The sequence below is a fragment of the Acinonyx jubatus genome, chromosome C2 (assembly GCF_027475565.1).
Source record: "Acinonyx jubatus isolate Ajub_Pintada_27869175 chromosome C2, VMU_Ajub_asm_v1.0, whole genome shotgun sequence".
NCBI classification, from domain to species: domain Eukaryota; kingdom Metazoa; phylum Chordata; class Mammalia; order Carnivora; family Felidae; genus Acinonyx; species Acinonyx jubatus.
In genome coordinates, this window is record NC_069384.1 from 78,822,303 (window position 1) to 78,845,400 (window position 23,098).

General features: G+C 43.6%; 1 protein-coding gene across 2 annotated transcripts in view; it reads left to right on the top strand.

Moving 5' to 3' along the window:
* BCL6 (BCL6 transcription repressor) overlaps positions 1 to 23,098 on the top strand; it is an 88,136-nt gene that overhangs the window by 43,250 nt on the left and 21,788 nt on the right. Inside the window, exon 1 of one of the 2 annotated variants that reach the window (XM_027061206.2) lies at positions 21,092 to 21,355. The exons of the other annotated variant lie outside the window; for it this stretch is intronic. The gene's annotated coding sequence lies outside the window, so the exon portion shown is untranslated. Of the gene's footprint in view, positions 1 to 21,091; positions 21,356 to 23,098 lie in introns of those variants that run through there. 2 annotated transcript variants of the gene reach the window in all.

Consider the following 23,098-nt stretch of genomic DNA (forward strand, 5'->3'; position numbering starts at 1 on the left):
AACTGCCTTTTCAGAGACCTTGTTGCAATGAATTGAGCAGCTGACAGTGCTGCCTGAGTGGCCCGAATTTGGGCAAGTAAATAAATAAAATATTCGGGAGCCCACACAGATTAACAGGCTCTAAGCTATTAAACATAAAAAAGGTGAAAAGGAAGGTCCATGTGCCAAGCAAGCGTGAATCCAAACCCTTTTTTAGGGCACTGCCTTGTGCTGTGAGTGGTTTTGTCACAGCAGCACATGGTAACAATTTAGAAGAAACCTGGATTTTGAGCTAAACTTCCAGTAAGAGCGTAAGAATAATATAGCTGGGGAACAATGCCTACTGGTCTTCCTAAACATCAGATTTTTTTTTTAATGGGGTGGGGCGCCTGGGTGGCTCAATCCCTTAGGAATCCAATTTCGGCTTCGGTCATGAGCTCTAGGCTCATGAATTCAAGCCCCACATCGGGTTCTGTGCTGACAGCTCAGAGCCTGGAACCTGCTTCTGATTCTGTCTCCGTCTCTCTCCGCTCCTCACCCACTTGTGTTCTGTCTGTCTGACTCTCTCTCTCTCTCTCAAGAATGAATGAATGAATAAATAAATAAATAAAAATGTAAAAACATAAAAGTAGATTAAAAACATAAAAAAAAAACAGTGGCATAAGCAATGGCATGACTTTGGGGATGATTAGCATCCTAGTCTAGGTTTTATTTAGTTGTTTGCTTGTTTGTTCGTTAGAGTATAGGGGACACGTAGAGTATAGTATTGCGTAACTAACGTTACATTCGTTTCAGGTGTAGGACACAGCGATTGGACAAGTCTACACTGCAAGTGTGCTATGCTCACTACACGTGTGGCTACCGTCTGTCACCAGACAGGGTTCTTATAGTACCACTGGCTGTATTCCCTATGCTGCATTTTTCATCCCCATGACTTATTGCGTAACTGGAAGTCTGTCTCGCCATTCCCCTTCACCCATTTTGCCCATCCCCCTACCCCCTCCCGTCTGGCAACCATCAGTTTCTTCTCTGTATTTATGGGTCTGTTCCTGTGTTTTGTTTGCTTCTTCGTGTGTTTTGATTTTAGGTTTCACGTATAAGTGAAGTCATAGGGTATTGGATTTTCTCTGTCTGACTTAGCATAATGCCCTCTAGGTCTGTACCCATGTTGCAAATGGCAAGATCTCAGCCTTTTATGGCTGAGAGTTATTCCATTGTGTGTGTGTGTGTACATACACACACACACACACACATATATATATATATATATATATATATATATATATATATCACATCTCCTTTATCTAGTCATCTATCAGTGGATACTTGGGCTGCTTCCGTATCTTGATTATTGTAAATAATGCTGCAATAAACATAGGGGTGCCCGTATCTTTTCAAGTTGGTGTTTTCATTTTCATGACATGTTTGTTTGTTTGTTTCATTTTTAAACATGCAATGTAATTAACAAACAGTGTCATATATTAGTTTCAGGTGTGCAAAAGAATGATTCAACAATTCTGTACAGTACACAGTGCTCATCAGGATAAGTGTATTCTTAATCCCCTTCTCCTATTTTACCCACCCCCCCCCACCTGGTAACCATCAGTTTGTTCTCTAGAGGTAAGAGTCTGGTTTTTTTCTGTTTGTCTCTTTTTTTCTTTGTTTATTTGTTTTGTTTCTTAAATTCCAAATATGAGTGAGATCATATGGTATTTGTCTTTCTCTCGCTGACTTATTTCACTTAGCATTATGTCTTCTAGATCCATCCATGTTATTGCAAATGGCAAGATTTCATTCTTTTTATGGCTGAGTAATATCCCATTATCTATCTATCTATCTATCTATCTATCTATCTATCTATAAATCTTTAGAATTAAGTTTTGAGGAACCTCCGTACTGTTTTCTTCCATCATGGCTGCACCACTTTTCATTCCCACCAACAGTGCATGAGTGTTCTTTTTTCTCCACATCCTTGCCAACACCTATTATGTTTTGTCTTTTTGACTCTAGCCGTCCTGACAGATGTGATTTCATTGTAGTTTTGAATTACATTTCCCTGAATATGAATGGTGTTGAGCATCTTTTCATGCGCCTGTGGCCATCTGTATGTCTTTTTTGGAAAGATGTCTATACAAATCCTCTGCCCATTTTTTAATTGGATTCTTTGGGTCTGGGGTTGTTGAATTGTATAGGTTCTTCATATATTTTGGATATTAATCCCATATCAGATATATCATTTGCAAATACCTTCTCTCATTCAGTAGGTTGTATTTCCATTTTGTTGATGATTTCCTTCGCTGTCCAAAAGCTTTTTTAGTTTTCCTGTAATCCCAATAGTTTATTTCTGCTTTTGTTCCCCTGCTTAAGGAGACATCTGAAAAATGTTGCCAAAAACGGATGTCAAAGTGATTACGGCCTATGTTTTTTTTCTAGGAGTTTTATGCTCTCCTTCTCACATAGGTCTTTAATTCCTTTTGAGTTTATTTTGGTTATGGTGTAAGAAAGCGGTCCATTTTCATTCTTTTGCATGTAGCTCTTCAGTTTTCCCAACACCATTTATTGAAGAGACTCTTCTCCATTGTGTATTCTTGCCTCCTTTATTGTAGATTAATTGACCATACAAGCATGGGTTGATTTCTCCCAGACTAGATTCTAACTGGTGACATTTTGCAGCAACTCACTTGTTGTCTGTCACATAGTGGGGTTTAATCAACATTCACTGAAGATATGCAGGTATCTCTCTATATACGTATGTATAACGTGTGTGGTAACGGGTATGGTTTTTGGTAATTATGTATGTAAATTTATTGGGATCAATGGTGGTATACAGGTGGATGGATACTGGGCCGATACGTTGGAGTAATGCAAAAAAAAGAAAAAAGAAAAAGAAAAAAAACCCACCTATAACGGTGTATAGGATGCTGACAGAATACTTTCTTTAAAAATTTGTGTACCAGAGGGGCACCTGGGTGGTTCAGTTGGTTAAGCGTCCACTCTTGGTCTTGACTCAGGTCATGGTCTCATGGTTCTTGAGTTCGAGCTTTACGTCAGATTGTCATCCAGTGCACTTAGCCATTGTAGACTGCAAGATCGAGCTGCATAAAGGAGGCTTACACTGTGATTCATAGACCTACTTAAACAACAAAAACAAAACCAAAAACAACCCCTTCTCTAGCCACCACTGTTCTTGATAGGTGCTATGGAAACCCTGAAAAGCGGGTCTTTGCAAAGAAGCAGAAAACTTGGTGAGATGGTGTCAGGTCAAGAGCATGGGCTTTGGATTTAACTCAACCAGGACTTGAATCCCCCTCATCTGTTTATTAGCTCTATGATCTCAGGGAGGCTATTTCCATTCAGGACCTCTGGCTCTTGATTTAGGAGATGAAGGCACCTGCCCATGTCTCCTGTCAGTAGGAAATAAAATTACATTTAGGGGGCTCAGCAGAGTAGCTAGCTCACAGCGGTTGTCAGTAACTCCCTCCTTCCCTCACCGGCAAACTCTCCATCAGCCTCGAACCTGACACCCTTGGGCAAAGACACTTACTGCCTTCTCCCTTCCCGGCCTCTACCCCACTTAGGTGTTGGGTCAGATGATCTCTAAGGTTCTGTTAAACGATATTAACTGTTTAGTTCTATTTTTTACCGTACATCTGGGATAGCAGGAGAGTGCATGATACACAGCCTACATTCTACACATTTTATATTAATGAGCCACTCACTGAGCTTTATTACATGGAATCCTCAAGAGAATACCTGGAGGGGACGGTTGCTCTCCCTTTTTACAAGTGAGCAAACCAAGGCAAGAGGCATGGAGAGAAATCGTACTAGGACTCCGGTAGCCACTTGCAGAGAAGACTCTTTGGAAAGGTTTGACAACAGCAAAACAACAAAGCCCTTTATTATAACCCCAGCCTTGAAAGTGGAAATTTCCCAATTTTCACTCCATCCATTCTCCTTCTTCTTGCACTGAAAGTGTCAGTCATCTTCCCTCTCTTCTTTGCTGTCCCTTTTAAATACTGCCATTCTAAGGCTGAGATCATGACCCTCCTAAGAGCCTTCATCAAACCCCGGGAGGCAACAGGGCTGAACACAGAGACTTCCATACCTGGTGCTCGGACAGCACATGCACAAACAAAGCTGATGCCTGGGAATCCAGCCTCTGCTGCCTCAGGCTGTGGTGCTGGCTATGAATTTTTACTGGCTTTCAACTAAGTGTCTTTCTTTGGCATTTGACATACTTGTCAATGGATCCCTGGTAAAGCCGGTCTCTTTCTCTAGCCACTGATTTATATTCCCCCCAGAGGGGCTAGATTATGCCCTATACGGTGGGTAGGCAGCGAGCTGGAGACGGCCAGTCCAGTCCCAGATTACATCGAGCCTGTCAGGAATTGCACCGAATTGCTGACCAGCCTGGAGTGTCTGGTCAGCCTTGTTCCCAGCCTTTCCCTCCTAGACGCACAAAGCCCAGTTTCAACCAATTCTTAATAATGCAATTAAATTTTTGGAAACCAAAGCTGAGTTTCATATTTAAATGTTGACTTTCAGCACGCAAGAAAGGTTGGCCAAATGCAGGAGTGACTGGAAGGTTTTGGCAAAGAGATTAATTGGGATTTTCCATTCTCAGCGAAGCTGCGTGTGTTAATGCACAGGTAATACTCTGTCCTCAGGGGTTCCCAGGGACCAAAGAGTAGGCAAAGCATGAAACTGAAAACCAACATGCCTCATAGGAAATCACTAGTGTTCTCAAAAAGAAAAAGAAAAAAAGAAAGTCAAGTAGAGGCTGCATTGAACTGTTTCCTCTTTTGAAATGTAACAACACCTACCTCTCAGGGCTGTTGTGGGAATGAAATTAGCACATATATGAACAGGCTAGCACAGGGCCTTGCTCAGAGTAGGAGCAATGAACATATTTACTTGCTAATAATTCAACCCGGGAAAAGGCACTTGTCTGAGGTTAAATGACCAGGTTTTGAACCTTAAGCTCCAGCTAACTAGCCCAGCTGGTGTCTTCCCACTCTGGGTTCCAATTGACTCGTCTTTCTAATTAGAATAATAATCGTGGCTTCACAGGGTCATGACTAAAAGCACATTAAGGAATGGCGGAAAAAGTTCTTTGCAAACTAGACAGCTTTCTAGACAGAGCATACGGCTAAGGTCAAAGACTTAAATCGCTGGGGTTGAAATCCCAACTCTGTTGTTTGTGAGCTGTTCGAGCTGCAGTAAGTTACCTAACCTTTCTGTGCTTCAGCGTCCTGTCCGTAAAGTGGGGATGAAAATACCACTCATTTCATATGGTTGTTGTAAGGATTAAATACGTTCACAAGTGTAAAGTACTTAAAAGAGCACGTACTAAGTACCATATATATGTTAGCTGTTAATTATTTCAAAGCTATGCTTATTAATTTGATGTTCATTTCAAGAATACGTTCATTCTTTTACATTCTTCTGTTACTGTGTTCAAAGTCAACCCCTCCAAGAAACTTTCCTAGATCTCTTGGCTTGAAGCAATCACCCGAAATATTCCCATATTCACCCAAAATATACCAGTTGTAGCTCGGTGATAGCCATTGTCTTCGCTTGTGTGTTCGTTGATATCTCTCGCCTGCGCTAGCCCTAGAGCCCTGAGTGACAGAGGTTTCCTCTTGTACCTCTGTACACATGGTCGATGCCCATTAAATATTCACTGAATCGGGTGGAAGGAATGCAAATACATACACATGAATGAACCTACATATACTGGACAATAGCTAATATCAACCGCTGCGTAACTGCATTTTAAAGACTGAACACAACGGCAGCCTTTAGCACCATACCTGATACAGAGTATGTGCTCAGTAAATATCTTTACTTGGAAGGATGGAAAGGTAACTAAAGGTATGTTGAGTCCAATGAAAGGCTTCAATTTATTGAGTCCCTCTTACTGAAAACATGTATCAGATGGGTAAGCCGCTTGTCCTAGGTGCCAGGGCCGGCTCAAGAGAGCGAGGAGAAGAAAAGTAGCTCCTGACTTTAGGTTACTCATATTCCAGAGGAGATACAGGCAGTACAGTTGCCAAATAATTACAGGGGCCATAGGTGGTAAGCTGAGAAGGATGGAGTGTTACAGGAACGTGCCTTCAGCCCCTCCGTCACTGCTCTGAGGCTTGCACTGCCTCGACATTAAAATGCACAGATATGTTCATTTGGGATGGCTACACCTTATCTCAAGAAGTAGGGCATGAGGAGAGAAGGTCCTACATCGAATAAAGGAAGAGGGGAGCAAATCACTAACCAGGGTGTGGCCGATTACATGCAGCAGGTGAGACCCTAAGCTAAGGGAGGTGGCGCCATGAGCCACATCTATAGAGTGACCTAGATTTCTTAGCCTCAACCATTTTTATGTCAAATGTTGACAAAACAGTATATAAAACAACCAACCAACCTGAAGACCTGATCTCTCACCAACTCTCCTTCCACCAATAGCTTCACTTCATGAGGTCCCAGTTTTGCTATCAGTTGAGAAATGAGTTTGGACTGGACTAGTTCCAAGGATTATTCTGCCTTTACTATTTTTTTTTTAATTCTATTTTTTAATGCCTGGCTTGATGGGAAAACCAATCCTTTCTCCTAGCTTCAAATACTATGTCTATTTTGCTGAAGCCCAATTTATATCTCCAAACCAGACCTATCTTTCGGGTTCAGGTCTTGCAGAGTCAACTGTCTACTTTGACATCGGAGACATCTCAGACACATCGTGCGCAAAGCCAAGTTCTTGACTGCCGGCATCTGCCCCTCCTACAAACTTCTACTTTGAAGTGTTTCTAACTCAGTAAATGGAAATACATCTACCCAATTGCCCAAATCAGAAACTTGGGATTCATTCTTAATATCCTTCTCTCTTTCACCACCCACTCGCGATCAATCCAATCTTGCTTTCAATCTTGTCAATTCTACCATCAAAGTATGCCTCAAATCTTTGCACACCTCCCCACCTGCACTGCTAGCTCCCTTCTTCTCTCACCAGGACTCCTACCAGAATTTACTCTTGCCCATTTCTAATTATCTTCCACGTGATAGCTGGGGTGCTTTTCTTAAAGCAAAAATCAGATCATGTCATCACCCAGCCTAAAATATCCTAAATGATTTCTCAGTAAACTTAGAACAAACTCTAAATTCCTGCCCATAGGCTACAAAGGCCTCCATCGTCTGGCTCCTGATTCTCCCCCCAAATTCATCTACCACCAGTCTCTGCTTGTGCCACACCGACCTCTTTCAGGTCTCTGACCATGCCATGGGTTTACAGGGTTGTCTGGCCTCTGGTCCCTCTGCCCCGCACACTTCACCCCTCACCCTTGGCCTGGCTAATCCATTCTCCATTTTCACATCTCAGCTTAAAGCTTACTTTCATGGAGGGGCCTGTATCCTAAGTAAATTACATCCTTCCCCCATTTCACAGTACCTTACTTATTTTCTGCAGCTCCGTTAACATAATTTATAATAAATACTCCTCTGTGGGTGTACTTGTGTAATGTTTGTGTCCTCAACTAGACAATGGGCTCCTCCAGGGACAAGTCTGTAATTGTTCTTTGTATATGCAAAGTCTAGCCCAGTGCTTAGCATATAGTAGGTGCTTTTTGTGGCTGCAAAGTAGTCAAACCTGAAGATATCAACATATGTGTATCCCATACTAAAAAAGTCTAACCCAGTGGGCGATAAAATAATGAAATACAGTCGACTGTGCCGTTTCTCCAAACTTTTTCGTTCATGACCTCTAGAATCTTCCAGCACTCCTCCATTTTCTTACTGACACTTCCAAGTTTTCAGAGTTGAGAAGGGACATATCTTGGTGTTATGTTCCTTCGCTCTGCTCCCCTTGGACACATTTAGCTTTGTGCAGGAATGTGGCTTCCACAGGTGTGGTTGGGTGAGAGGTGTTGGGAACAGGAGGGGTGGAGAGGGAAAAAAAAAAAGGAACCATATGGGGGAGGTGGCTGCCCTTGCACAGCTTGGACATCGTCCCAGCTCACCCACGTTGGAGTTTTTTTTTACTGCCGTATACATCCAGTATTCTCTCCTTCCCACCTCTAGGAATCTAAAAATAAGTGAGCTGTTGATCAAGGGCTTGGTGATGGCAAACCTGGCAAGTATGGGCAGACAGGCTCCCAATTCTAGAAGTTTCCTCTTGCCACTACCGCCTGCTGTCCCTGGCCCCTGTTGAGACTGTTATGCACCCATCTACTAAGTTTGCTGGGTACTTTGTCCCATTTAGGTCCCTACTGTGATAGATTGCAGGAAGTAGGATACGGACTCTTGGGTTGTTTTTAATGTCAACAAAGCTCTGTTGCTTCCTCCGCTGAATTATCGCTTTGTCCTGTTATTAAAGATCTTCCCTCTAGCACCCGTACTCCTATTTTCTCTCTTCCTCCCTGTCGAGAACGACTTGCCCTAAATCCCTTTTATATTTACCTCAATATTCATGGGGTCCACTCAGCTCTGGTTGCAGAGACAGAAGGGATAAATGCAGGAATTCTCTTAGGAGGACAGCACTGGCCCATGGCTTTTCCTGTCACTCAGGTCAGGCCTTTGGAAGAAAGTTATCCAACCTCATTTTAGTAACTCACCCAGCAACTCAGTTCCTGGAAGAATTTGTAGAAATCCACCTTGCTGATCCTAGAAAACAGCCCTGATAAATTTGGACTTTGTTTATACCATTTGCTAAGACTGAAGTTAATTCAAAACAAATGATTTTTTTTTTTCCTTTTGGGTGCAGGGGAGGGCTAGGGAGGGGCTAAGGTAGAAAGAGGAGGAAGAAAGAGGAAGAAGGTACCAAAAAGGAGGATCTAACACCGGATTTCAGTTCCCACTACTGGGAAAAGGTTCATTTCCAATTCTGCATTTCAAGAACAAAAAGACTTTCTGATGATCTTTTTTATTCTCTTTGGATCAGTATGAATCCTTAGCAGTTAATTTATGTCTTCCTGTATTTAAAAGGTTAAAATATTTCAGGAAGTGAAATTAATATATTTAAGGATGGTTACAAAGTCAAGACAGGGCACTCTACATCACCGTTCCCCAGATACAACCTGAGTCACAGAATCTGTCAGGGAATAACCTGGAAGCTTTCCTTAACTATGATAGTTCACTCATTAGTTTGTGTGTTCATCTGGCATTCAACAACTACTTTGAGCTGCATATTATAATACCCAAAGTGCTTTCTCTTGCACTGTCCTTGATTCTCCTGAGAACACTGAGAGGTAGTCTTTTAACAGAAATTACCATTTTAGAGAACAAGAAACTGAGACCCACAGAAGTTAGTCAGTTGTGGAACTTTAACTGGAACCCAGATCATCAGATTTCACATCAAACTCTCTTTCAGTTCTACCTAACTTTAATTTCACCAACATTTCCTAAGTGAGCAATGTGTTGGGCACAAGTCTAAGAAGACAAAAATGAAGCACTCTTCTCCTTGAGAAACATCTAGCCTATGGAAGAAAGACAGAACTTGAGGCAGGGCTGTGGGGCGGAGGTAAGTGCATGGGTCCTCGGAGTCTGGTGTAGAAAACTGTTGTCAAGAGTCAAGACTGAAAAGAGCGGGAAGGCCTTGTTTCTCCGATCGCCACTCCGTTCGCCACTTGTTTCTCCATTCTCGCTGCCACCAAGTCTTAATATGCCTTCCCAAAGGATGGCTTTTATTAATGTCAGAATTCATCTTTCTCCGTCTCATTTTCTTCTGAGCATTTTGCTGGCATTTTAGCATCAGGGCCTCCAAAGAATGAGGCTGTTCTTGGCAACTTAATGTTTACACATTGAAAGCTGTCGAACTAAGTAATTGTTAAGATTTCGGAAATCTTGTCTGGTGGTATTGAGCACGCATCGTTATCTCCAGTCCACCCTCTTGGCCGCAGAGAGGAAATGGTTATAACTGCTGGCAGATAAGCCCAACGCTAGGTAGGCTGGGCCTTGCTGACTACGGTGCTATGGAAACTGGTCCGGATACAGGGCTGGCACCTGGAGATATCATCTGCCAGTTTATTACCCAAAGGTCCGGGATGCCCAGAGGGTTGAGGTGAATTTGGGCTTAGTTAAGTAGGCATCAAGCTCTATTAGGTGTGCAGTTCCTGCCAGGGATGGTCTTAGGTTCTGACATCCAGACTGCAGATGTTACTGGAGGCTGTGTGCTCTCGGAGAGCATGAGGCTGGGTGACCTGATTGTTCCCGGTAGAACCTGTCAGGTACAAGAAGGTACAAAACCCAGGTCCAGGCAAAGCCCCAGCCTGCAGACTGAGCTAGCCTGGTGATCGTGGCTGGGAAGAGAGCCGAGACTCGTGGGGACCTTCCTGCACTGGATGTTGGGTATTACTGGATGGTACCTCGAGACGGCTGGGTTATATCTTGTTCTAATCGAGACTGGATGAAAAATTCGGAGACTGAACCTGCCCAAGGAGGGTGCCAATGCCTCAGAGTGACGTCAGAGTGGGAGGTAGGACACAGCATCTGAGAAGAAGCCATGTAGTTTTGCTTGGCTCGGAATCAGGACATTTGGGGCCCAGTCCTGACTCAGGGACTCTCTTCTGCCTGACCTAAAGCTAGTTTTAGCACCTTTCTGGGCCTTTGTTTCCTCAGTAGTTTGTGTGCTACCTGGGATCAGGGTCCCCTATTGTATTCATATTTGTTTCCCGTCATCTAGCATGATGGCATCTCTTTCATAAAAGACTTTCATTGAGCTGTGTGCTGCGTGAATGAGTGAATAGAGTGAGCTGAGTGTGAAGAATTACATTAGTGGTTTCAGGGAAGAGGGGCCTATCAGAACCATGGTCCTCACCCTGGCTGCCTAGATTCTGATGTCTACCCCCAGGCCATTTTTCAAAATCCAGTGGTTCAAATAATAGTATACTCCCCAAAGTTCCTAACAGCCTGTGATTCTCAGAAGAAAAAAAAAATTGAGGTTTATTTTTTTTCCCTTAGCATTCACTAGCCAAACATGTTATAAGAAACAAAAAATTGGGGCGCCTGGGTGACTCAGTCGGTTAAGCGTCCGACTTCGGCTCAGGTCATGATCTCATTGTCCGTGGGTTCGAGCCCCGCCTCGGGCTCTGTGCTGACAGCTCAGAGCCTGGAGCCTGTTTCAGATTCTGTGTCTCCCTCTTTCTCTGACCCTCCCCTGTTCATGCTCTCTCTCTCTCTGTCTCAAAAATAAATGAATGTTAAAAAAAAAAAAGAAACAAAACATTAATGTCTTCTAGTTCCAGAAGAATCCCAAAGGCAGTCCATCTACCAGGAAAGCTCCTGGGTGGCCTCACAGAGACAGCAAAGTAACAAGGAAACCCTTGACGTTTGCAAATGCTATAAAACACCAACAAACAAGATAAGCACACTAAGACCAAGGGGGCAGAGGTAGATTAAAGATTTACAGATCTACCTAATTTGGGTCAATGTGCTCAGAAACGGTGATGTTTTGTTATTGTGAAAACGAGTGTCTCCCAGAATGAAAAGTCTTCTCCAAGAGCGAGTGGGCCACTCTCACTTTTGCTAGAAAGTCCTAAAGATGAGGGCAGCATAAATTTTAGGCCAAACATTCAGAATTGTGAATTAGGGGACTGGCTGCACTTAAAAGACTTCACCTAGGGCTTTTCAGTGTCTTCAGCTGTGCTTGTGAGACAGCTATAGACAGATAGATAGATACATAGATAGATAAACAGATATCAAACTAATATATACACATTTATATAATTTGGAAGATAAAGAAAAAAATCAAGGGAGGAAAAAAGCATCTGTAATCCTATTACCCAAAGCAGCCAAAATGTTTTCTGCGTATTGTATACTCTTGTTTATATCTAGTCTATTTTTTTTTAATTTTTTTTAACATTTATTTATTTTTGAGACAGATAGAGACAGAGCATGAGCAGGTGAGGGTCAGAGAGAGAGGGAGACACAGAATCCGAAACAGGCTCCAGGCTCTGAGCTGTCAGCCCAGAGCCCGATGCGGGGCTCGAACTCACGGACCGCGAGATCATGACCTGAGCCGAAGTTGGACGCCCAACCGACTGAGCCACCCAGGCGCCCCTATATCTAGTCTACTTTTTATGAAGAGTATTTTTAAACATAGTTGTTAATCTACCATATATGTATATAAAACTTCTTTTCGCTTTACCTGTTACCATAGGTGTTTTTCAATTTTATTTTTTTTTAAATTAGTCATATTATACTTGAGCATTCTCCATCCAACACCTTTTCCTTCAACCCAGTGATGATGGAACCTCACTTTTTTTGTTGTTAGCTATAACACTTAGACACATATATTCATTCAAAGATTTTTTTGCCCTATATGTTGAGTTTTTTCCTGTACATTGTATGCACCTCAAAGATAGGTTCCTAGAAGTAGAAGTACTGACTCAAAGGGCATGACTGTGTTTGTGATTCTTGAGACATGTGACCAAATAGATCACTGAAAGAGTCATGCTCACCAAAATGTAGTATGACAGGAGTCAATTATTTAAATGTCAGCCTCCATAGTGAACATAAGTATTGGTTCAAAGATTTTACAAGCACTTGGCAGAGACGTTGATAGATGTGGGAAAAGACAGAAAAAAGGAAGAGACACTTAAGATTCAAGTACAGCATGGGAACTAGACATCGTTGGTAACTGACAATTGGTTAGAAATTAATGAGGCCTTCCTGAATACACATCAAAGTAATAGAGGCTTTTGGTTTACCAAAGTGGATACTGCAGCAAAGTAAGTGATTCAGGGTGGCCTGGGTTGATGGGAAGCAACTCTACCGCTAATTTTGGGGGGTGGTCTTTGCAAACCATTCCCCTCTCTGGATCTTTCTCAACTGTAGAACTAATAGGTTGAAGGCTGAGGAGAGTTTAGATTATAGTGTCAAATCCAGACGATGAAGACAAATTCACAGAGTCATGGGGTCCAGTAAGCTATTTGTCTCTAGACACCCAGAGTTACAACTCTGATGAGACCCACGGTTCCATCAGAGTTGTACAATGAAATAGCAGACATTCTAGGAAGCTCTCGGCACGCCCCCAACCTCAATTATGAAGCCTCAAGATCTGTATGTCCCATATGGACTGATGGCAAAGATTTTTCTGGGCCTTGTTTCCACAGAGAATCTCCTCAGAGAAATGTTGAATCAGCAGCTTGATGAGGTGGCTTGAATCATCTACTGCTATGATGACATTAGGCCCTTTGGTGCCTCCTTAGTGTTCTCCTAACCATTCTCTATCTAAATGATGGCATATAGAAATTAGCTAAATTGCTTTCAACTTAGGAAACTAAAAGAATAAATGCAGGTTTTCTGATTTTCTGGACTCTATTTTGGGGGCATTGTTGAGTGAAAGGCAGGATCTCTTCAGATTTCAAGAGAAGCCTGGGTCACCTTTTGGAGGATCCTTGTATGGGAAAATGAGATAGAGAGATGGTGTATATATATATATATATATATATATATATATATATATATATATGTGTGTGTGTGTGTGTGTGTGTATATATATATATATATATATATATATAAAATTTGTGTTTTTTAACAGAAAAATTGAGAATATAATATGGAGAACAACCCTGTACCCAATTTCACCCATTATTAACATTTCATCTTAGTATGGTACACTTGTAACAATGGAGGAAACAATATTCACACAATATTATTAACTAACATCCATCATGTGCTCAGATTTGTTTAGATTTACCTTCTCTCTTTTTCTGTTAAATACGTGTTGACATGAACTTATCATGTCTCCTTAGGCTTCTCCTGGCTGTGGCAACTTGTCAGACTTTGTTTTTGATAACCTTGATGGTTTTGAGGAGTACTGGTCAAGCATTTTGTAGGATGCCCTTCTACTGGAATGTGTCTGATGTTTTCCTCATAAATAGACTGGGAAATGGGAGCGAGACCACAGAGGTAAAGAACCATTTTCCCACCTTCTGTCAAAGGTTCATACAGTCAACATGGTTTATCATTGTTGATGCTGACCTTGATGTCCTGGCTGATGTAGTGTTTGTCTGGTTTCTCCATGTAAAATCACCTCCCCCAACCCCTTCCCATACCACATTCTTTGGAAGGAAGTCACTATGCCCAGCTTATACTTAAGGAGAAAGGAATTATATTCTCCCTCCTTGAGGATAGAGTATCTACATAAATTATTTGGAATTCTGCCAGGGAAGTTGGGCTCTTCTCTTCCATTTATTAATTTTCCCCATAATTTATTTATATCTGTGTGAACTTTGGGTACTTATTTTATACTTCGGGTTATAATCTAATATGACTCTACCTTGTTGCTCAAATTTTCCAGCTTTGGCCACTGGGAGCACTTCAGTAGCTCCAGTGGCTCTGAAATATCCCCCATCAATGTAGAGGCTTTTTGTTTATCTTGATTTCCCTCCTTCTCGTTCCCCTTCTTCTTCTTCTTTTAGTGAATCTTTATTTTATGGTACAATCTGAGCACTAGGGGTGATCATGGCTACTGTGGCATCATTGCTTCTAGGCCAAATATATTTAACATTTGATACTGTAAATACCAACATGCATACAATCACGATACAACTGCACTATCCTTAAGACAATTCTAGACTTAGTAACAATATGAAGTCACGGCACTGTGGGAGATTATGAGGCTCCTATCCTGCGTCCTGCAGTGAGACCTGCACACAAAACTTGCGCAGGACAGTCTTCTTTCCATCCTGTCAGTGTGCCCCTAAGACTGAACAGAACCTCCGTGGAGAGCACATCAAATGTCCAAATCTTCAGCGTTCTCTCAAAGTAAGGCCACAGCAAATGGCTCTTTTGCAGGGCTGCCCACCCTATATTCGCTTTCCATGATAAGCTATGGAAAAAACAACAACAGTGGATTTAGAACCAGGGCATCAAGGTTCAAGATCTGGTTCTGTCAGCCATTCAGTGTATGTGGAAAATGCCTTCTGTCTGGGCCTCAGTTTCCATTTATGTAACACCGGTAGCATTGGATTAATTTGTTGCTAAGGACCCTTTCAGTTCTAGCATATTGTAACCCAGTAGTTTGACATTGAGAGACTCTAATGGGCTCCATGTCTGCTCATCCATGGGCAATAATATTGCAGAAAGTCTAAGCCAAAGGAGAAATGGTGGTAATGGGGAGCTCACTGCTAATAAGTAGGAGCTGCTTTATCACTTCCTGAGGATGCTGAAGTCTGTTAAAGACCCTATTTCGTCTAGACAATCAGGCCTGAGAAACTTTAGACCTTTCTTTTTAAAGAATGGAGATCAAAAAAGTATAGGAAATACTGAGTGAAAGTATGTCTTTTATTGCCTTCAAGTTTGTTCTGGAAGATCAAGGCTTTTTTTTTTTTTTTTTTTTTTTTTGTAAGGGCAAACTCCTCATCTGTTATTTCCTCTCACTTCAAATAATTACCTTTAAGGCAGTGATAGCTGAGCTACCTCTAAGTTTCTTACCAGGAATCTCTCTCTAGGTTTTTTTTTTCCTTCCTTCTTGTGTGGGGTGTGTGTGTGTGTGTGTGTGTGTGTGTGTGTGTGTGTGAATGTTATGACATATTTTTCACATCCACATGGGGCCCAGTGGCTTAAAGACTGCCCAGTTTACAAGTGTCATCTCCTTCCTATCATTGACTGGGACAGTTTCCAAAAACAAACAGAAGGAAAAAAAAAAAGAACTACAGTACTGAAAATACACTTGAGAATTGTCACAGCTGATTATGAATGCTGGAGATCAAAGGTACAAGGTCTCAGAACCTGTCTCCTCCAACTCAACTTTAAAAATCTTCAATTGGTTTTTGAACCCACTCAGCATAACCCCAGACTTTGGTCTACAATTGGTTAAAAATTGATAGAGGGGAGGGTTCTAGGACTGCCTTCTTTACTTAGAAGTTTAAATTTTAACCCCTTCCCCCACGCCAGGTACACACATAGATATAGCTCCTTTTCCGTTCCCCCATCTTAAAGTCATGTAAATATGTATCTGGATATAAAGGTATAGAATTTAGAACAGATAGATACCATGCAAATCACCCGGGTTATTTCTTCACACGGTTGAGGAAACTTAGTCCTGACAAGTGGTTTTGCTCCAGGTTCTAGAACAGAGTTCCGGGCAGCACTGTAATTAGAAACCCAGGGTTTTTTGGCAACGAATCCAGGTTGTTGTTGTTTTTTTCTTCCTACCTCGCACCATGCCCCTGAGGAAGTAACGTGTTTTTGTGTGTGTGTCTGTATGTACATATGTTACACAGTCATGGACATGTAGAAAACATGCACCAAGCATCTGTAGTCTGACCTCAGGGAACAGTTTAATGACTCGAATTTCAGGCAGCTGAAAGGTTTCTGCGGGTGGAGGTTGAAATAAACAAGAAAAGCCACTGTGGAGATGTGAATGGAAAAGTACCGAAAGCACTCCCTCCCTCCGCACATTCTTCCGCTCTCCAGCTCTGCCTGCCATCAAGCCCGGCTTCAGATAGGCTTCTGCATAGCCAGGTGTACAGAGGGTGGTGTGGAGAAGAAGGAGAAAAAAAAAAAAAAACGCAGGCACAACACACAAATCAAGTTTTTCCACTTCTGGCCTTAGGTAGTAAAGACAGCTCGGCCGCAGGCAGGGTGGGCCAGCTACCCAGAGTTTACAAACACTCAAGTGCTTTCCTCTCTTCATCCCTTCCTGCTCCAGCTGCTGCTTTCCTTCATGCTAAAGTTTCATAGGAAGTGAAAACCCTGCTATTCAAAACAGTGATCCAGTGCAATCCAGTGCAATAAACAAATGATTAGGTGCCCCGCCCCCCCCATCACTTCTCTATTTTAAGCGCCCGATATTTATTTCCATTTTAAATAAGTGAGAAAAGTGTGGAAAATCAGTATTGTTGGGAGTGGGGGGGGGGGACTCTGAGCTAGGCTGAAAAGGTTTCTAAAGAAAAAAAAAATCTCAGAATAAAACAGGCTGAAAGCAGGCAGCATATGGATCAAAATTAAACGTTGACACTTCTTTTTCAGAAGGTAGTAGCTGGAAATCATCTTCTGGGTTTTTTTTTTTTAATGTCTCAAAACTTTCTGCTCAATTTCTCTAAAATATACCAAGAAAACTCCTTTCTTTCTCCAAGAATACGCGGAGCTCGTTTACAATAGGTCTAAATGAAGAATTTGAAAGAAAAGGAATAGGTAAAATTTTATGCATCAGCTGGACAGTGTCTCCCACACCCACCAGAAGTCACGCAGAATAGCACAGCGCCAGAGACAAACGTAACCAAACCCAATGCCCATCAAAATGCAGTATCGTCAGGACTTGGATTTCGTTCTGAGAAACAATTTACACATTATAAGGAGCCCAAAGCAGTCTTGCTTTCCTCAATTCTGCCAGAAAACAGGATACTCTCCTCCAAAGCCAGGTAGGCAGATCACCCTCATTCTCCTGAAATGATGCAGGCCCCTCAAAGGAATACCCATTTTCAGTTCTGTCCTGGCGTCACGCATGCCTCTGGTGAGGGCCACCTCCCCTCTTCAAAGAGTGAAACCTGGGGGGAGGTGAGTGATTGATCTGCAACGTTCCCTCCAGTTCTAAAATCTCTAATTCTGAGATGTGAAACCTTAGAGACCTACCAAGGTGTCAGAAGTTCCTGACAGGTGAAATCAACTTCCTGTTTGGAGCCTCCTTAAAAAGAGGACAAGAAGGTGTTTATTCCAAGGATAGCTTTCTTTTCAGCTATGACTGGATTGTGGGGAACTGGATGCAAAATCTGTTCCTTAGTTAAATGTAATATTAGGACCAGGCTATTTGATTTGTAACAAACCTTATATTTACGTAGCAGTTGTGTTTAGGAACCTATTACTATGCCCATCCCCTGGGCAAAGGGCCTGACCTGGTCTTCTGAGTATTAATAGCCAGGAACAATTAAATGATAAGACTGATGGATACCTAGTCCCTCCAAGGCAACAGGAATCACTCATAAGACCCCAGACATGGAATCTCTCCTTAGAGCTTCTTAAAGATGATTTAAAAGAATTTGAATACATTCTTTCTTTAATCCTATATAACATAGCACTGCTGGAGTGAGGGAGCCCACACAGTGATGCCAACTGGCTACTGATGGGGAGAGATCAAGAATGAGGGAAAGAAGGCCATTCTGGAAGAAATTCAACTGGTATAAAATCTGACAGTTACGCTCCCAGGAATTGAAAAGAGATTGAGGAGTGGGTGCACAATTTTCCTCATTGTTCACTCAGTAGAGAGAAAGGGAGCTATCCGAACATAGTCTCTATCTTTAGAATATTTTCAGTATTTTTTTTTCTTTTAATGGTGTCCTTCCGATCAATTTCTTTCAGTGTAAACACTGATTTGGCAAAAAAACAAAGCCAAAAACAAACCAAAACAAACAAACAGAAAAACAAAACAGTCGTAGAAATGTGGGACTCTGGCACTTGGTCCCAGAAATAATGTGCTGAAAAGGTTCGAGGTCCCTTGTGGTGGGGTTAACTATCTATAAACCAGGCCTGGTAAGTTTTCCCTGTAAGGGCTCCCTGCAAAGAATTAAAAAGGGCTGAGGTACAAGAAGGGTGAATTCCTTCCCAGCCCCCATTTTGGCTGGTTCTATAGCCAGTGGGAGCAGATTTCCCTCTGCTCTGCAGCGCCCCCATGGGGCTAAGATTGGAGTGGCAAAGAGAACACAGGAGGGACAAACGGTGTTTAAGGTTTAAGGTTGGTCAGGGGCGCTGGCAGGGGACCAGTGACACAGGATGGCAACTTTGATTAGAAAAGCCATGAAAAATCATACAAGTAATGTCCATCATAGGATCAGTAATAGGGCAGAGGCGTACATCTCACATTCCAAACCATACAGATACACCCGAGAAACCCTGAAACTCTTGCTGCTCGTAAAGATAGAAAAAATATAACACACATAAATGCACAGAGAAAATCACTTCAGCAAAATCGGGGTATCATTTTGAATCCAGTGGAATTCATTTAAAACTCTGAAAAGGAAGGGGAAGGAGACAATAAAAAAGCAGATAGTCCGCCTTCTGGCAGAATGAATCTGCACTTGACAGTCTTTGGGGGTAAAATGTTCATTTCAACAACAGTGACAGGATTAGGCCTATGTATATTTTTCAAAAATCCTTTACAAGACAGGCTCTTCTGCAGAGGCTGCAGTAATCCATCTGTCAATAAGTATTAAAATATTCAGATTTCATAGAAACAGATACTTACGCATAGGTCCTAAGCCTCAGACCTTGTGGAAAATAATCAACCCCTTTGGACCTCTCCTGGTTCTAAAATTCCCAACACAGCCTTTTAAAGGTGGTGGTGGGGTGGGGGTGCATTGACAACAGCATTTTCAGCAATAGATCTGAACTTCCCGTGGACTTTTCCTGGGAAAAGGAACCCAAATATCCCAGGAAACAGCCCACAATCTTTCAGAGCTCTGCTCACTGCTCCATTATAAACTCACATTTGAGGTTGGGAGAGGTAGATTATTTTGGGACATATCTTTTTTGGAAATTAACATGTGCAGAAATTTTGCGGAACCTTTAAGAACTCATCTGTAATTTAATGAGTCGCCTGAAGGACTCTCCTAGCCAAGGCTCAGAACAGCCTGACCTTTGAAAGCTGCTTCTGGTCCAAACATTTTGGGTTAATTCTTGAGGAATCTGAAATATTATTTTCCCCTCACACCCTTCTTTTAAGAGAGAGACATAAAAGAAACAAGAGTCTCCCTCATTCGGGGATGAGTAGGAGGGGAAAAAACCCCAACCAACATTTAAATAGGGAAACTGGCAGTTCTGAATAAACAAACCAAGGCCCACAGTGAAATGATTCTGCACTGCATTTGCCTTTAAAAAGAAAGGAAAAAAGAAAGAAAGAAAGAAAGAAAGATTTCCCCCTTCTCCTCCTCCTCCCAACTAGGCTGGAAAGCTAAGACTGTGCTGCGTGCAGAGCGCTGTAGTTGTAGCACAGTCTGTTCTAAATACACGCAGTATCTGTGATACTGGCACCGCAGGCCTTTAGAATTCCCTCTGGCTGATCTCTTAAACACAGACAGAAGAGATTTTTTACAACGACCTTGAAACGAGCCGGGGCGGGGGTGGGGGGGGGGATTGCGGGGGATCAAGACCTTAAGAAAAAGGAAAACACAAACCTGTATTTGGTTCACATAATTTTGTAGGACACATGCATACACATACCCAAATACACACACGTTCCTTTCAACAAGACATTTCCTAACAGTCAACAATAACAGAAAGAGTAAACCCACCACTTGCTGTCCTGGAAAGAAACAAACCAAACCAAAACAAATCCTTTGAACATGTCCCTCAAGCGCTGGAGTGCCTCCTCTCAGTAAAAGTCCAAGGGAAAGAAGAAAATTGCAGCCTCCCCCCCACCCCCGCCCCGCGCCCGCCCCCCAAAAAGTGGGGGTTGGGTTGTTACATGCGATCAAATATTTAAGCTGCTTTCAATAGTATCAATATTAAAATAACACATCTTTAAAACGCATGAGAGATTAGATGGGGGAAAAAAATCACACACACACACACACACACACACACACACCAAAATCCAACCGATGCGGGATCCTACTATTTACGTAACACCACAAACTTGAAAAAGGCAAAAATCAGAAGCAAAAAAATCCGAAAATCGTCAAAATACAACAACCAAAAAATCCCAAGCCACCACATCAGCAAGGAAACAAAACAAAACAAAACCAAAAAAAATCCGACCCAAATAAAATAAAGCAAATGAACCCACCGAAAACTGCTTGGCAAATATTTTTCTCGTGGTGCCTAATATTCTAGCTGGAAAGAGCTGTGGTGTTTATTGTTTTTTTCTCTTACTCGCCTCTAAAGCTACTATACAGAACAGACTTTTTCCAACGGGTCGAACCTCTCGCTCCCTTTTGTGTATTCAGCTCGAGGAGCCGAGTTTAAGGGTAAGAGACGAGGAATTAGCCCCAGACCCCGGGAAAGCAAAGCGCACTCCCCCTCTTATGTCACCGAATAGCAAATTAGTTCTCAGAATTCCAGAGGCCGAGCTTTGCTACAGCGAAGACGCCGACGTCACAGAGGGGGCGCCCACGTGACGCTGGCGGAGCAGGCTGTACCAACGCGCAGGGTCCGGGGAGGGAGGGACGCCGTCTGGCCCCTCCAGCCTCCAACAGGAACCCCCAAATCTGAGACGTCCAGACGCTGAAGAATTCGAAATCTTCCTGGAACTGGAAAAATACTGTGGCTTTGAGGGCTTTCCATGGGCCAGGAGAGGCAAAAGTCCCGGAGAGCTGACACCGAGTCCTCCCCTGCCACGTAGCAGTGGTAAAGTCCGCAGCTCAAATTCCGAGAATTGAGCTCTGTTGATTCTTAGAACTGGGGTTCTTAGAAGTGGTGATGCAAGAAGTTTCTAGGAAAGGCCGGACACCAGGTGATTATTGCTGTTGCTGCTGCCGCTGCTGCTGCTGCCGCCGCCGCCGCTGGTGCCGCTGGTGCCGCTGCCGCCGCCGCTGCTCATGATCATTATTTTACCTTTTAATTCTTTTTTTTTCCGCTCTTGCCAAATGCTTTGGCTCCAAGTTTCCTATGTGTATCTATTGATATAAATGTATATATTTATTTATTCTAGCTGTCAGGTGTTAAAATAAATGCCGAAGATTAGTCCCACGTCTCTCCCACTCTAGGATATAGATTTTTATATATTTATTATTTTATTCTTGTTGTCTTTGAGTGAATCGGCCGGTTTAGGGAGGCTTTTGCCACCCTCCCTGGTGTTGTTTTGGTTTTGGAAAAGGAGGTGGAGGAGAGGAAGGAGGGGAATTAGGGGGCGGCCGGAGCCGAGAGGACGAGACAGTGTTTTGGGGGGGTGCTCCGGGCAAGTCTGGGGGCTGTCTGGCCCCAGACGACGGAGAGGACGCGCGCTCGCGCTCTCGCTCTTTCTGCTGCTGCTTGCGTACGGCTTGTGATCTCGCTGGATTCGGGCGGCTGTGTTTTTTCCCTCTTTTCTCGCTTGCAAACTGCCTTCCTCGCTCCCTCGCTCCTGCCTCTCCTTCCCTCCCTCCCTCCTCCTCTCCCTCGCCTCTCCTTCCTTCTCCGCTCCCGTCCTTCTGGGTGACTCCGGGAGACGGGGAGGGAGGCTGCCCGCTCGCTCGCCCCGCTGGCTCCCTTCCATCGGCCTCGCTCCTCTAGATTCTCTGCCTCCGAGCCGAGATTTGGGAGGAAAAATGCAAGCGAACTCCTCGGGTTTTGTTTTTCTCTCCCCCCACCTCCCCATAAACCCAGTTGAAGTATCGTTTCTACTATTTCCTTTTAGAGCCGCGATCTTCCTAACGAGATCCGAGTGTTTTGGTGTCCCCTTACCCTGTGTTTTGGGGGAGGTTTAGCTTGCCTGGGGGCGGGGATGTTGAATACTTTGAAAATTATTCTTTCATGTTGCAGTCGAGGGAGTCAGGAACCCCGCTCACTCCCTCTCCCCGTCCCGAGGAGAGCGGCTGGTGGCGGGACAGGGATTTGGGGGGTGGGTGGCAAAGGGGTGCGCGTTTGCACCTGCGGTGCCGTTTAGCGTGCGGGGACTGCGGGAACCTTCACCGGACGGCCCAGACGAGCGGGAAGGTGGCGGGATTTCTGGCGGTCGCGGTGTTTGTGTTTTGGGCGCTGCGTGACTCGGTGTTAGCTCCCAATGGCTGTTCCCCGCCTCTCCTAAATTTTGTCTTATTTTTTCCCATCGTGCGAGCTTTGTAAAAAGACAACTGCCAACCGGAGAGTAGCCGACATCAGGCTTCAGATTCTCGAGGTCCTTGCACTGGGCGAGGGGAAAAACAAACAGTCCCAGCCCGCGTTCCTACGTGCAAGACCCGGGAGGAGAGAAGGGCACTCTGTGGCCCTGGGTGGGGGGCCTGGCGCGGGAGAAGGGGGCGCGGGCGCGAAAGGGAGATCTTTGTGAGTGATTTTGCAAAAACCGATTGCGAGGTTGGTTGGATTTGCAACCTGTGGCTCTCCTGGAGGGAGCAGGAATGGGGGAAGGCGGCGGCGGCGGCGGCCCGGGGCGGGAGCGGGTGGGGAGTTGGAGCCTCGGAAATCGGCTGGGCTCTTGGGCAGCGGGAGCTAGGGGCCACCCCGCTGCGGGATGTAGTGACCGTGGTCAGTGTCTTGAGAACTGTGGATTGCGTTGCCT